Here is a 17513-nt window from a genome sequence, read left to right as displayed (position 1 = left end):
AAAGCTTTAATCACATTGTAGGATAAAACATGAAAATATCTTGAACATGTGCAAACCACAGACACAGACATTATTTCAGATATGTAACCAAGAACCTATTCAAAAACCCACTTCAGAACATTGGGACAGGAAGTGCTAAATTTCTAACTCGTTTCAGGATTTTACTTATAAAACTATATAATTCCTGCAGCACTATATATCTTTTAGGAAATTCCTAAATTCATAGTTCCATAAAAAATTTAAATAAAATGTTCAAAAATTGGATTTCTGTACACACTTTGAGTATAAAGTTGAAGTGTTAACACACCTTTGCACTTTGTATCTCCTTAATGGGAGCAACTAAATGAAAGAACTTGAAAAAAACACACATATGTAGATCTGGAGTTCTATGTGTTGAGCAAATCCAATTTGCCAAGTGTCAAAAGCTCTTATAATTATAAGGAAAGGTTGGCCAGTATTGATAATGTGCTGTGTATATGCAACTGAGCTAAACTCCAAAACAGTTTGACTGTGGGTCATTTCTTTCAGTCCGTTCACCCCCTCCCATCCGGCTCATTGTTCTTTTGTTCTAATATATACAAAGACTTGTTAGCACTTGCATAAGCACTTGTATACTTGTCTGTAGCTGTAAATATAAATATGCATTAAAATATCTCTAGGCATATTAGACAGAGGCTGCTACATACAGATTTCTATTTTATTAGCTATCGTAGATAATTAACATGATTAACATGATCAAAAATTGTTAAATAAACAATGACTGGGCCTCAAGGTGAAAGAGAGTGAAAAATGTCATTAGCAGAGGTTGCCTGAATTTGACCTTCAACCTTAAAGTTTTCCTATCCTGTTTCCTCATGATGCCCTTCCAACAAAGCTTCATTAGGAAGAGCTTTCTTAAAAAAGCAAAGAGCAGTGCTATCATGTTTGCACATAGGTTGTTAGACATTCTGTTCCCTTCACTGAGAATAATTCACTGCAGGGCACATTGTGTCCACACCTTTTTGTTTCTATGTAATCTATCATATTTTAAGGATTGTAATGATAACGTCTGTCAGAAGCTAAGAACCAAAAAGATCACTGATTATCATCTGCATGACTTGCACCATTTAGTCTATAAATAATACTTCATTGCAACAAATGTAATTGTGTCTTATATATACGCTTTCTAAAACATGCTTTTAGTCAATCAATTTAGTAAATTTTAGAGGTTTTCAGTATGAATTACTTTTTACTTGACATGCCATACTGAAAAAAAAATGTATTATAGTATATGTTGTCTAAAAAGTGTATTATAGTATATGTCTGCCACAGACAGATTCACATTCATATATTTTTATGTGGATTTTAACATATTTAATGCTTCAGTTAATTTGATTTTTAAAATGTCCTTATTTTTATTCATTTATTTCTTATTATTATTATTTATTTTTTTTTTTGTATTTCACACTATTGATATGATTTCTTTATGTCTCTTGGTTAGGACCTTCAGCAGTGGAAATTCTCTGGGTTTCTGGGGACACAAACAGCTTGGAAGTTTCATGGCTGCCTGGTCCAGGCAAAACAGAGCGATATCACATCATGCTTATAGACAGCAAAGGCACTGGTTCAATCTGGAACACAACAGTTGTTAGCACAGCAACCTCGTATACAATAAAAGGGCTGATTCCTGGTGGACTCTACAATGTCACTGTCATTACAGAGGTTGGCGAGCTACAGAATTCAACGTCTAGACAAGCACAAACAGGTATTTTGCATCGCATCAAGTAATGAAAGAAATAACAAATGAACAGCTTTGACAATATAGACACTAAAATGTTGCTTTTGTCATCACTCTTTTATAAATGTGAATGTGATCATATATTTGCCTGTATGATTTCCTGTATTTTAGGCTGACATATTAACACCATTTCCTGTTTTGAGTGCTGAAACATCACTTTTGTCTCCTTGTGTTATGTAATGTTACATCATTCTGCCTCAGTCATGAAACATGCATTGGTTAGAAATTCCTACATTCATTTAATTTGTGCCATTTTATTTGATTGGCTATATTCATTGTCAATCTTTGAGATCTTCACAGCAAATCCTCAAACATACTTAACATGATCACTGTGAAGCTGCTTTGACACAATCTGTATTGCATAAAGTGCTATAGATCAAATGAGGTCAGGTTCAGTCATTCATCATGTGCGTGTGACGGAAATATTACGTCCCTTGTCATAATGTGTCTCCCAGCACGACCAGATAAAAACATTAACACCCATTACAAATGGTGTTCTTCCAAGCAGAACACTCTCTCTCTCTCTCTCTCTCTCTCTCTCTCTCTCTCTATATATATATATATATATATATATATATATATATAAGCAAAGCAAAGAAAATAAAATAAAATATCCAGCAATTGGCTGAAAAGGTATGTATTATATACCATAGTGGGGCAAGTTACATTTTGATGAAAGATTTTGAAGATCTCTCTTTTTTGGACTTTAAACATAGGCATTATAACATCTTTAGCAAGTAATGTAACTGACTTCCATATCTCTTTACAGTACCAGCTGCTGTTTCTAACCTCAGAGTGGAGAACAATGGTGACCAGAACACCCTCAGAGTTTTGTGGGATAAAGCCTCTGGTGATGTTGACAGTTACTTTGTCAGTCTGACATTACCTGGTTCAAACTCTATTGAAACTCTATGTCCCCTAATAGTCAGATGTGGTGTTTGACAGTTTGAGTCCTGGAAAGACCTATGTGGAATTGCTTGTCTAGACGTTGAATTCTGTAGCTCGCCAACCTCTGTAATGGGGTGATGCTAGCGCAGTGGATAAGACACATGTCTTATGGTGAGACACCAATGTGTCCCTGAGCAAGACACTTAACCCCTAGTTGCTCCAGAGGTGTGCGACCTCTGACATATGTGGCAATTGTAAGTCGCTTTGTATAAAAGCGTCAGCTAAGTGAATAAATGTAAATGTAATGTAAATGTACCAAGTATCAGTAAGCACCAGGAGTGGAGGACTTTCTAATAACACATGGATCACAGTTAAAACTGGTACAGTTTATCTAAATGATTATCAATCCAATCATTTTTTAATAGTTAACTATTAATTCATAAATATCATTACATTTTGCTTTTTTACAGTTGATGCTCTTTTGGTCGTAATCATTTTGGGACATGTTGTGCTACTCAGACAGAATTAACATTTGGTCTAATCAAGGTCTTACTAGGCAAGAAACTTCCAGGAAGGTGTGTTAAGACAAGCTAATCGTTAAAAGTATACATTTACCACTGCACCAAAAGGGACAAATGAGACAGATTGAAAGGTGTACTGCAAAAAAAAAAAAAAAAAAGAAAAAAAAAGTGTTTTACTTATTACCGGGTGTAAACAGGTCCTGTGTGATGGATGAACAAAGTCAAACCCACATTTTTTATTCCCCACATTTAGAAGACAATAAAACAATGGCCAGGAAAGCCAAAAGCCAGATTTTAAAAGTGACCTATTATGCCCTTTTTTTGTAACACATGTCTCAGGTGTCCCTAGAATACGTCTTTGAATTTCAGCTCAGAATACCTTTAGGTTATTTATTATTTCATGTTGTAAATGCCTGTTTTTGGGTGGAAGCAAATAACATAATTTTCTTGTGACAATGTAGTTAAATTGTAATTTATTTTATTTTTATTGTTTTGCATGCATGCATGCATTTTAACTCTTGTCAGTTTAAACTTTCAAAACGCTGTTATATTTAAAAGTTGCATTTTATAATTTGCATTGGCAACACTTTTTTTCGATAGTCCACTTTAGACATTCTACTACAGTAAGTATCTTTGCAACTACGTTAACTAGCAGTTAGTAGAGTATTAGTAGACTGTCTGCTTAATATCTTCTAACACTATCTTTGTCAACTTATAGTCAACTTATACTAACCATAAACCAACCCTAACAGTCTACTCTGAGAGTTAGTAGACATGTAGTTGCAAAATAATGGGAATTAGTTGACATGTTGTTACAAAGTTACTTACAGTTAGTAGAATTTCTTAAGTGGACTATCCGAAATAAAGTATAACCTTTTAACATTGTGTTTTCCCTATTAGAACCAGGGCAGGTGTCAGACCTGGTGATGGAGAACCTGTCTGATCGTGGTGCCCTAAAGATCACCTGGACACCCCCTTCCGGAGAATGGGAACACATCCGTGTGGTGCTTTCAAATGGAAGTGAAATCCTTGCTAACCAAACAGTGGACAGAACATCAAAGGGAACACTCTTGTCATGGCTAAATCTGCATCCTGGCAAAGTGTACAGAATGGCGGTCAGTGTGGAGATTGGAGGCCTGGCTAATACGGTCTATTACGAGGAGGAAATAGGTAACCAAATATGTGTCAATACACTGAATCGGTGGTTCTCAACTCCAGTCCTGGGGTTCCACCTCTCTGCACATTTTGTATGTCTTCCTTATTTAACATACCTGATTCAGATCATTGGCTGCCCAGATAGTAATTTTTTTCTGGTCCACACAAACCCTTTTCCCTCTGCCCACACACTGCAAAGAATGATGGCCCTGGAGTGGCCCAGATCTTGAATAAAGACAATGATACGTTGTGGAATATAATAGTTTAGTGTGTAATAATTTAAAAAGTATAATTTAAGTTGTTAAACACTGAAAATACTATCCTGATTCATTCTGTGAAGGGGCACATTTCTCATTCAAACACACACATCCCAGAAACTCATCCCTTCATCACAGTAATTGCACTCCTGTTAATTGCACTCAGGTGTCTTCACTTGATAGTCATTACCCTGCCTATATTAACCGGTCTTTTTCTGTTTGTCTTCATGGAGTCCTTTTATTCCGTCACCCAGTTTCCTCGCCTTCCGAGTTTCCTCATCTTCCGAGTTTCCTGTTCCAGTTCCAGAGAGAACTCCATCAATGTCGAGATCCAGCGGTGTGGGACTTTATACCCGTTCCCCAGCCAGTATGTTGGAACGAAGGGCAAGATACGTCAAATTGACCACCCTCCGCCAAGAGGGCAATGAGGTGGGTGCTATGGCACATGTGTTCTGGACCCTGGCGGATGGTATGGGATATAATGATGCGGCCCTTAAAGACACTCCAGAGTCAGGTCAAGTCACCGTTGACACTCCAGAGTCAGGTCAAGTCACCGGTGACACTCCAGAGTCAGGTCAAGTCACCGGTGACACTCCAGAGTCAGGTCAAGTCACCGGTGACACTCCAGAGTCAAGTCAAGTCACCGGTGACCTTCATGGGCAAAGGCAAGTCACCATTGATCTTCATGGGCAAGGGTAAGTCACCAATGATTTTCATGGGCAAAGTCAAGTCACCATTGATCTTCATGAGCAGAGTCAAGTCACCATTGAACTTCATGAACAAATGCAAGTCACCATTGATCTTCATGAGCAGAGTCAAGTCACCAATGATCTTCATGAGCAGAGTCAAGGCATCATTGATCTTCCTGAATCCAGTCTAAACACCACGGAATTACCAGAGTCTCTCCACGCCTCTACGGAACTACCAGAGCCTCCCCACATCTCTGCTGAACTACCAGAGCCTCTCCACGTCTCTGCTGAACTACTAGAGCCTCTCCATGTCTCGGCTGAACTACCAGAGCCTCTCCTCGTCTCGGCTGAACAACCAGAGCCTCTCCTCGTCTCTGCGGAACTTCCAGAACCTCGTCACGTCTCAGCCGAACTCTCTAAGCACTCGACTGATCCTGTCGTGGCCACGGAGGCCACCCTTAACTTGTTCATGTTCTCTGTTTCAGACTTGCCTAACCAGACTTGCTCTCCTGTGTCATCGACCCCACTGTAGTGGTCTTCTGCTCCGCCCCGGTTTGGCTTCTGTCTCGACCGCACGGATGTGGTGGTCTTCTGCGCCGCCTTGGTGGGCTTCTGTCTCGACCGCACGGATGTGGTGGTCTTCTGCGCCGCCCTGGTGGGCTTCTGTCTCGACCGCACGGATGTGGTGGTCTTCTGCGCCGCCTTGGTGGGCTTCTGTCTCGACCGCACGGATGTGGTGGTCTTCTGCGCCGCCCTGGTGGGCTTCTGTCTCGACCGCATGGCTCCAATTCCACCTTGCTCCTCTCTGGATTCCTGCCCTGTCAGTTCGGCCCTAGGCCACTGAACGTTATGTTCCTTCCTGGACTTGTGTTTTGTTGTTGTTTTGTTTTTGTTTTTTGCTCTTCTTCTCTCTGTTTCCCTCCCCCTGATCCTCCACTGGTCCACCTCCCTCCTGGGCTCCTTGTTTTTGTTTTTTTTGCACTTCTTGTCTCTGTTTCCCCATTTTATCTGGCCCTCCGTCCCTCCCCCTGGTCCTCCGCTGCTCCACCTCTCTCCTGGTCTCTGTGTTCCTTGGTCTCTTCTTGTGTTCAGGTGGAGCATCCACTAGTGGTCTCACTTCCCCATAGGCACCTTACCGTAGGCACTACAATTCCCACTAAGCCTAGTCCCTTCATCACAGTAATTGCACTCCTGTTAATTGCACTCAGGTGTCTTCACTTGATAGTCATTACCCTGCCTATATTAACCGGTCTTTTTCTGTTTGTCTCCATGGAGTCATTTCATTCCGTCACCCAGTTTCCTCGTCTTCCGAGTTTCCTGTTCCAATTCCTGTTCTTTCCCTGTTTGTTTATTGTTTGGATGGATTTATGGTTTCGACCCCTGCTTGTTGGATTCTGATTTGGATTACCCATTAAACCACACTGCGTTTGGATCTCTCGTCTCCTGTGTTTCCCTGGGTTCCGATCGTAACAACTGTTGACTGGTAGGCTATATAGATTACAGAAATGTTATATTGTAATGTTTTATATTATATTGTTATGGCAGCAAAATGAATATATATATATATATATATATATATATATATATATATATATATATATATATAACCATGATATATATATATATATATATAACCATGATATATATATATATATATATATATATATATATATCCTATTACCTGGTCCGCTGAGACCCTTCCTCCTACAGAGCCTACCACCAACACCCCGCCAGGTTGCCCACCGGAACTTCAGTATATTCCCAGGACACGGCGCACTCCACTCATACACTCCGCTCACACATCGCATTCCCAGGACGTTCCTCTTATATATATATATATATATATATACAACCCGAATTCCGGAAAAGTTGGGACGTTTTTTAAATTTTAATAAAATGAAAACTAAAAGACTTTCAAATCACATGAGCCAATATTTTATTCACAATAGAACATAGATAACATAGCAAATGTTTAAACTGAGAAAGTTTACAATTTTATGAACAAAATGAGCTCATTTCAATTTTGATTTCTGCTACAGGTCTCAAAATAGTTGGGACGGGGCATGTTTACCATGGTGTAGCATCTCCTTTTCTTTTCAAAACAGTTTGAAGACGTCTGGGCATTGAGGCTATGAGTTGCTGGAGTTTTGCTTTTGGAATTTGGTCCCATTCTTGCCTTATATAGATTTCCAGCTGCTGAAGAGTTCGTGGTCGTCTTTGACGTATTTTTCGTTTAATGATGCGCCAAATGTTCTCTATAGGTGAAAGATCTGGACTGCAGGCAGGCCAGGTTAGCACCCGGACTCTTCTACGACGAAGCCATGCTGTTGTTATAGCTGCAGTATGTGGTTTTGCATTGTCCTGCTGAAATAAACAAGGCCTTCCCTGAAATAGATGTTGTTTGGAGGGAAGCATATGTTGCTCTAAAACCTTTATATACCTTTCAGCATTCACAGAGCCTTCCAAAACATGCAAGCTGCCCATACCGTATGCACTTATGCACCCCCATACCATCAGAGATGCTGGCTTTTGAACTGAACGCTGATAACATGCTGGAAGGTCTCCCTCCTCTTTAGCCCGGAGGACACGGCGTCCGTGATTTCCAACAAGAATGTCAAATTTGGACTCGTCTGACCATAAAACACTATTCCACTTTGAAATAGTCCATTTTAAATGAGCCTTGGCCCACAGGACACGACGGCGCGTCTGGACCATGTTCACATATGGCTTCCTTTTTGCATGATAGAGCTTTAGTTGGCATCTGCTGATGGCACGGCGGATTGTGTTTACCAACAGTGGTTTCTGAAAGTATTCCTGGGCCCATTTAGTAATGTCATTGACACAATCATGCCGATGAGTGATGCAGTGTCGTCTGAGAGCCCGAAAACCACGGGCATCCAATAAAGGTCTCCGGCCTTGTCCCTTACGCACAGAGATTTCTCCAGTTTCTCTGAATCTTTTGATGATGTTATGCACTGTATATGATGAGATTTGCAAAGCCTTTGCAATTTGATGTTGAGGAACATTGTTTTTAAAGTTTTCCACAATTTTTTTACGCAGTCTTTCACAGATTGGAGAGCCTCTGCCCATCTTTACTTCTGAGAGACTCTGCTTCTCTAAGACAAAGCTTTTATAGCTAATCATGTTACAGACCTGATATCAATTAACTAGATGTTCTACCAGCTGAATCTTTTCAAAACTGCTTGCTTTTTTAGCCATTTGTTGCCCCTGTGCCAACTTTTTTGAGACCTGTAGCAGGCATTAAATTTTAAATGAGCTAATTAAGTGGATAAAAGTGTAAAATTTCTCAGTTTAAACATTTGCTACGTTATCTATGTTCTATTGTGAATAAAATATTGGCTCATGTGATTTGAAATTCCTTTAGTTTTCATTTTATTAAAATTTATAAAACGTCCCAACTTTTCCGGAATTCGGGTTGTATATATATATATATATATATATATATATATATATATATATAACTTCTGAAAAGATGGCTACGCCCCTGAGTGGGGTTTATGTTTGGGCTCTAACTAGGCCATGCAAGCACATTAACCTTTTTCTCTTTTGATTAAAGAGGACCAGCTGATTTTTCTCAAGAATATGATGGTATTTTTCCCCATCCATTTTTTCTTCTATCTTGACAAGTGCTGCAGTCCATGCTGCAGAGGAACACTCCCATAACATGATCTAACCCTTTTTATGCTTTACTGTAGAGTATGAATGGTGTTATTTGGATGATGAGCTGTATTGCATTTCCACCAGACATATCATTTGGGGTTGATACTGATTAATAAAATTTTAGTCTCATCTGACCATAACAACTTTTTCCCTGAAGTTTTTGCAAAGCTCAGTCTTGACTGCATGTGGCCTTTATTGAACAACTGGTCCAATTTAAACACGAGAAGAGTGGTGGACGTAAGAATGAATTGCCTTAGGCCCTGTGTGTTATGGATCACTCGGGAGGCTGAGGAGTAACAGACAGAATGGTTTATTGAACAGACACAAGCAGAGGAGCAGGTAGTGTAGGGTGGAGTGAGGGATGGATCCATGCAGGCTGGGTGAAGACTTCAGAGAAGGAAGGTGAACCACACACAAGCACATTGGGGATCTGGATCTTCGGATAATCGCTGGGGAGAGGTAAGTAGAAGAAGAGTTAGTCCTTAGAGTTAGCATACAGGTAAGACCTTGTCGCGAACGAGACCGGACATCGATTGAGTGGGTGTGTGGTTTTTATGGTGCTGAGGTGATTGGGTGGTGATGAGGATCAGGTGGATGTGCTTAGTATTCCGGTGAGGGCGTGCGTTGTGATTGCGTGGAGATGGAACCTGGCGTGTTTGTAACAGTACCCCCCTCCCCACGGCCCACTCCGAGGTTTAAGGAGAGACACATGGAATGTGGGGTGAATCCGGTATTCAGGGGTTAACTGAAGTTTGTACGTGACCGGATTGATCTGCTGGATGATGGTGAATAGGCCAATGAATCTGGGACTTAGCTTGCGGCAGGGCAGACGCAGGCGGATGTCCCGGGTGGACAGCCAGACCTTCTGACTGGGTTGGTACGTTGGGGCCTATGATCGGCCGAAGGTCGGCTGTCGTTCTACGTCTGCGTAAAGCCCGCTGGAGTTGGTGGTGTGCCGCGTCCCAGACCCTCTCGCTCTCCCGGAACCAGTAGTCGATGGCGGGGACATCCGAGGGTTCACCTGACCAGGGGAATAGAGGTGGTTGGTAGCCGAGTACGCACTGGAATGGAGTGAGTCCGGTGGTAGGTTGATGAAGGGAGTTTTGTGCGTACTCGGCCCACCCAAGGAACTGGTTCCAGGAGTTCTGGTGGCCGTGACAGAAGGTACGGAGGAAGCGTCCAATCTCCTGAACATTCCTCTCCGTCTGCCCGTTTGACTGGGGATGGTACCCGGAGGAAAGGCTGATGGCCACACCTAGGAGTGAGTGGAAAGCCTTCCATACCCGGGAGATGAACTGGGGGCCTCGGTCCGAAACGATATCCTCTGGGATGCTGAAGTACCTGAAGACATTATTAAATAACAGTTCAGCCGTTTCCATGGCCGTGGGCAGACCCTTCAAAGGAAGAAGACGACAGAATTTAGAAAATCTATCCACTATGACAAGAATGCAGGTATTGTTATCTGAAGGAGGAAGATCGGTTATGAAGTCCACCCCTAGGTGTGACCACGGGTGATTGGGAACGGGCAGAGGATGGAGCTTGCCTGATGGAAGATGGTGAGGGCTTTTGGATATGCTTTTACATCCATTCATGTACCTCCTGACATCCGAGGCCATGTTGGGCCACCAGAAGCATTCCTTCAGCAACGAGAGGGTTTCATTGACCCCCGGATGACCAGTGCCAAGCGATGTGTGAGCGGAGTGTATGAGTGGAGTGCGCCGTGTCCTGGGAATATACTGAAGTTCCGGTGGGCAACCCGGCGGGGTGTTGGTGGTAGGCTCTGTAGGAGGAAGGGTCTCAGCGGACCAGGTAATAGGAGAGACGATGACTCTTTCTGGAAGAATGGTTTCCAGAGTTTCGGGATTCTCTTCGGGGGCGTAACACCTGGAGAGAGCGTCAGCCTTTACATTTTTCACCCCTGGGCAGTATGAGATGGTGAAATGGAAGCAGGTGAAGAATAACGCCCAGCGGGCTTGTCTCGGATTTAATCTTTTGGCCACTCGAAGATACTCTAAGTTCTTATGATCTGTTAGGACCAGAAAGGGGTGTTTGGCTCCCTCCAACCAATGCCTCCATTTTTCCAAGGCCAGTTTGATGGCCAACAGTTCCCGGTTGCCGATATCATAGTTGACCTCCGCCAGGTTGAGTTTCCGGGAGAAGAAGGCGCATGGGTGGAGGCGACTGGGATTCCCCTGCTGCTGAGAAAGGACCGCTCCCACTCCGGTGGTCGAGGTGTCGACTTCCACGACGAAGGGTCGGTCGGGATCGGGATGGACCAGGAGTGGGGCGGTCGTAAAGGCCCCCTTAAGGATGTGGAAGGCCTCTGTGGCGGCAGGAGTCCAGGAGAGAGATTTGGGTTTGTTACGACTGGTGAGAGGGCTGGTGATGGTATTGAAGTTTTGTATAAACCGTCTATAGAAGTTGGTAAAGCCAAGGAACCGCTGTAACTCCTTGATGGTGGTTGGAGTGGGCCAATCTCTGACGGCGTTTACCTTCCCCTCGTCCATCCGGATGCCACTGCTGCTGATGTTGTATCCAAGGAACTGCACTGAGTGCTGATGGAAAGCGCACTTTTCGGCCTTGAGATACAGTTGGTAGGCCCTCAGGCATTGCAGGACCTCTGCAACGTGGCGTTGATGTTCTGCCAGGCTCCGGGAGTAGATGAGGACATCATCAATGTAGACTAGGATGAACTTGTGGAGGAACTCCCGTGTTGTTAACACTGTGTCCACCAAAGCGTTTTTTCCCAAGGCAAAAATATTTTCAATACTGTACTGTAACTCTTGAATGCACTGCAGGTCTCTGCAGCATAGGAAACAAGACATTGGAGGGTGTCTCCTCAATGAATCACCACCTAAGGGTTGATGGCTGGCTGTCATGTAAACCTTTAAAGTGTGGTGGGGGGTATCTCAGCAGAAAAGCAATCCTGAAAAATCTCTTGCACTGAATCAATAAGGCAGCTAACTGAGTCCAGCTAATGTTCTCTGCACCACAAAGTAAAGAGTCTCAATTTCAAAGCGTACTCTTGTCCTCATGGAGGCAGTTCTAGAGTCGCAAAGGAGCCAATGCTGCATCCATGCACTTTGTCAAAGTGTGATGTGTCAAGGTTAGGCCAAATGGAACAACCTGATATTGATAAGCTTTGTCTCTGAAAGAAGTAGTGAAGTGAATTCACTTCTTCACTTCACTTGTCTTCTTAGCTGACCTCAGCTAAACAATAACACTATTGTTTTTTTTTACAGTAGCTGCTTTACAGAAAAATTGGTCTCTGTTTGCATCTTTAAATAGTTTTTATGTAATCTCTTTAAAGCTTCTTTGAAACAATCTGCATTGTATAAAGCACTGTATAAATAAAAGTGACATAGATCATGTATGTCACCTATTGTAATGTAATGCACATTTATCCTAAACTTCTGCTTACAGCTCGACTCACAATGGCAGAGCACAAAGGCATTCCTATCAGAGTATATTGAGACTCTATGAATAAAAAGACCAAACAAATATATAAATTACTAACATTAACATTAAATATAACATTATTCATATTCTACTTATTTATTTATTTATTTATTTGTATCCTCTTTATATTTTTTCTTACTCTCTTCTCTTTATTTACTTTGATGCTGATATGTGAGGTTCAAAAATCATTTTATCCTATATTTCTATGTAAATGTTCTTGATCTCAAATGTTTAAATGTCAAAGAAATTCAGATTTTCTATTTCATGACCCCTTTAAATTCCTGTTTGTTTATGTATGTATTTATGTATTTATTTATTTTTTTCACCCTTGTGTTTTTCAGTTCCGGGTGCTGTGGGTAAAGATCGTGCTGTCTACTCACAGCGGGTCATACCAGCATGCAGAGATCCTTGAGGGCCACACAGGTACTGTAAGTTTTTACAGTGAAAACGTTTTATTTTCATGTACATGTAATAATAATCATATACATTATATATATATATATATATATATATGAAATTAGAAACAACAATAATAACCAGTGTGCATTGTGAATAATGGTAATACTGTCTTTTAGAAAGCAAAAAGAAACCTGGACATATTTTTGTGAAATTCCCATATAATTATAATGCATTTTATAATGAAGCTAACTGTTGTAGCATTGTGGCATTGTGGGGTGGTGTTGGCGCAGTGGATAAGACACATGCCATTGGTGTGAGAGACCCGGGTTTGAATCCACTGTGAGACACCAATGTGTCCCTGAGCAAGACACTTAACCCCTAGTTGCTCCAGAGGCGTGCGACCTCTGACATATATAGCAATTGTAAGTCGCTTTGGATAAAAGCGTCAGCTAAATGAATAAATGTAAAAGTAATGTAAATGCATCAAGCAGTGGTTAATGAGGTAAAATATTACTATTATTATTATTATTTACATCACGTGTGCTTAATTTGAACATCAGATTTAACACTGAATATGTGTTGAATCACATGTTGAACCTGACAGGATTTGAATCCTAATGTTTCATTATCATCATCACAGTATCCTTTGTGTAACAGCTGTTTCTTTTTTCCCACCCAGAACCCAGTCAGGTTCGGAGTGTTCGTCTCAGCGCTGGCTCCACAGACAGCAGTCTCAGAGTCTCTTGGTCCTCTGGTGAAGGAGACTGGGACTTTCACTTAGTGTATCTCTTTCATGAGACACATGTCAAGGACATCAGAAATGTTCCTAAACACATCCCACAGACAGAATTTCAAAAACTGGTACCTGGTCAACTGTACTCAGTTACTGTGCAGTCGGTCAGTGGAACGCATACAAACAACATAACAGCTAGTGGCAGAACAGGTGTGAATAACAAATATTAAATGTATTTACAAGTCAAAACCAGATCTTTTAGTGGAAACATTAATTTAATTAATACAATAATGTTGTTGAGACAAGAAGTATTTGAAACCAGAAAGTATAGTCTAATGTGTGCTTATGTGCAGGGGCGTAGTTTATGGGGGGGGTGGGGGGAGGTAACCCCCCCAATATTCAAATCCATCAGTTACAACCCCCCCAATATTTCAACATGAAAATCACAGTAGATCAAATGAAAAATATAATATGAAAAAATAGAATTCATTTATTTTGTAAAAATAATTTTGTTCCTAATCAAATATGAGTATGTCATAATAAATCAGACAAAAAATACTCCCCCTCCATTGAACCGATTGGTAACGCCCAACCAATGAGTCGCACTTTGACCAAAACAAGCGAGTGGCGTTTGAATGGGAGAGCACACGGTTAATGTTAACGCCAAAAATGAAGAGAAGCGCTGCACAGCGGACTATATTTAACTGCTGGTCAGAGAGGGATGCAAAAAAAAATAAAAAAAAACAAAGCATGTACTGAGAATGAGGTATGAGAATATTGTGTAATAGTTAGTACACACCACATATATTTTAGCTAGCTAATCCATTGCAATGTTTGTATTTAGTACTATGTACTATCAGTATAACAAGTTACCAAAGCAGCTGTCTGTTTTGCTAGTATATTTTTCAATAGTGTCTGTAATTATCAACGACAAAAGTATCCACATCGGTGTTTGTTTTCTTACTAAATTAATCTGACTTTTGAACGAATTGGATGAATTAACGATTTAAAGGCAGGGTAGGTAAAAAAATGTATAAAAAACTTTTTTCCAAATTTGTTTAAACTTTATTTATATATCAATACATAATTAAAATGTAAGTACTCTGAAAAAGAAAGTATAAAAATCGAGTGACTGTAGACCTCTCACGACTGTTTTAAAGACAGCTCATTATTTCCATTCACTCCACCCCCTCCCTTCTGGGCTCCTTCCAAAGCCTCTACTATGGCTCGCTAAGTAATGTTATGTTAGCTATATTACGCAGCTACGTGTGCTAATGACACATGCTTCATGAAAAAAATATGTATGATCAAAATACAAAAAGAAAGATTTACCTGTCCAGCAGAAATAAAGCCATCAAGGAGTCACTTTTCAGCCCCTTGAGTTCCCTCAGTTCTCGCCATCGCTGGAAAGCCACGCCGATTTTAACTCGCGTTTTATTTGTTTGTTTATCCAAAGACTTTTTGTTCATTGCTTTTTCTTGTACTGTTACTGTCTTCCTTTTTTTGCCTGGTTTGCCTTCACTAACTGCATAGGCTGGTACTGTGAATTTTGCTTGCTGTTTCTCTGCCATTGTTTTGGTATTCCTAGGATCCGTGCCTGTTGAATCAAACGTGCTGTTTCCTCAAATCAAACGTGCACGCGCAAGTGGGCAGGTCATGTGTGGCAAAAGGGTGGTTGCCATGGTTGCGAGAGAGTGACAGTCGCCTAAGCCAATCCTATGTTTCGTCCCGAAATGGAAATAATGAGCTGTGTTTAATACAGATTAAACGGTCTAGAGTCACTTGATTTTTATACTCTTTTTATCAGAGTACTTACATTTTAATTATGCATTGATATATATAGAAAGTTTAAACAAATTTGGAAGAAAGTTGTTTATACATGTATTACCTACCCTGCCTTTAAGTGGCTAACTCATTAAAACAGTGAAACACTGCCGCCTACTGGCGGTTTCAATACTTAATTTCTTTCTTTTGATAATCTCTACTATGTTAGAATTTTATGAATGATGATTATACACAAATTTCATAAGGTTATGAGGTGTATAATCTCTTAACATGTTTTTATAACAGATTCGAGGTAAATATAGCTGCAGGGTAGAAAAGTCAGCAGAGGGAGAGGAGGAGCAGGTGATCAGGTAAAGAAGATACCATTCAATCAATAAAATAAAATAAAATAGGAAACAGTATAGAAAAACAGCAGTTTTGTAAAGTTAGGCTATACATTAATGCCTTTAATGTTTTAAAGATGTGTTTCCCTTTAGAAAAAAAATTAAAATGCATTAAGGTGGAATGTAAAAATCTTAAAATAAATGTCTAAATGTTGTCTCTTTCATATTTGTATATGTTGAATTTGTAATCAGTTAAAGCATGTTGCCAGATAGATAGATAGATAGATAGATAGATAGATAGATAGATAGATAGATAGATAGATAGATCTACGCCCTTGCTTATGTGTGTTTCAGACCCCTCCACAGTCACTAACCTGCGGGTAGATAATGAACTCAGCACACACAATCTGTTAGTGAGCTGGACGGCAGCTGTGGGTGTTTATGATGGATACAGTCTACAGTTACTAGATGAGAGTGACACAGTTATCGCCAGCGCTTCTGTACCTGCTACTAACAACCACCACCTGTTTAAAAATTTAACTCCAGGGAGGTGGTACACAGCACACACTCAGACACTCAGTGGCACTGCCAAAAGCAAGGACATCACTGCCGAGGGACAAGCATGTAAGACACTCATCTTGTAGCATGTTTTTCAATGTGTATTTACATTATGTCATCAGTTCGCCACATGACTGAATCGCTCACATGATAAAAAATAAGAAGAATTAGACCCATACATGTATTTTGAGTTTAGACATTTTTTTAAGCCATCCAGTTAATTCCACATGGATAAAACCAGAGACAATTTATAAATAAGAGACATGCCACTTCCTCAATCCTCAATACAACTATATAAGGAAAACCCGTAACGGCAAAGATGGCGGGTGTATGCACATGTCCCGCCCCTCCTGCTGGAAAGCCAATCATCTGCTTTTAACAGTCAAGCCGGGAAACATTTAAGCCTATCGTCTGGTTCCACTGATGTATGCGCACAGTTGAGGAACCCTTGTGCATGCGTAGTAAAGGTATAACCTGTGGGGGAAAAGGTGTTTTAAACCTTATTTTGGGGCAAAATCATCTAACTTTTTCAGCGATTTTTATCATATTTTACAGCTGTTTCTATACATGCAGTTTTTACGTCCCGGTGACCAGTGGAAGTGCAGTTCTGACTCTCTGCCCATTCATTTAGGTAGGAGCTGGTCTTGTTAGTCTGAAATAGCTGCCCAGAGGCGTTGCCAAGATGCCAAGATCACACATCCAGGAGAAAATAAACTTGTCAACGCTGCCCCACGACTTTTATTAAATACAGTTTAAATACTGATTCGCTACATTATATTTTCCAGCGACAAGATGATGCAATCACTGTTTTTAAGTAAACTCACAATAAAAAGATAAACGCACAGACGCGAATACACGCAACCTCCATTTCTCTTTCTCTCTCGAATAGGCAATATTTGAGAAAATAGTTTAGTGATTTCTAAACATTGCAAATATTGCGATTTTTTGCAAACATTTCTTTGAGTAACATGACCATTAATATGAACTCACAATTGAATGTAACATAAAACAAATGATTACTTTTCGTTAAAATCTTTATTCATATTCTTTAGACAGCAAAGGTAGTCTACATGTTAAAACAGGAAAAACAAGCTTGCAAATATATATCTTACCCAAATGTATTTCATTTAAACAAAATAGCTGTTTTTATGGCATTTTTATTTATGTTATAACATATCTTACTATTTAGCATTTAAAATACTTGAGCTCTGTTTAACACATTTTACTTCAAATAGATAAATTCTGCAGAATTCCACAGATTTTCCAACCCAGTTAATGGAAAAACAAA

General features: G+C 40.4%; 1 pseudogene; it reads left to right on the top strand.

Moving 5' to 3' along the window:
* Positions 1-1578: 1578 nt before the first annotated feature.
* Positions 1579-17513, top strand: part of LOC132098593 (receptor-type tyrosine-protein phosphatase beta-like) — a 33564-nt pseudogene continuing 17629 nt past the window's right edge.

Source organism: Carassius carassius, chromosome 22, assembly GCF_963082965.1.
Source record: "Carassius carassius chromosome 22, fCarCar2.1, whole genome shotgun sequence".
Taxonomy (NCBI): Eukaryota; Metazoa; Chordata; class Actinopteri; order Cypriniformes; family Cyprinidae; genus Carassius; species Carassius carassius.
The sequence above is the reverse complement of the archived record's forward strand: the minus strand, read 5'-3'. Positions and strand labels throughout refer to the sequence as shown.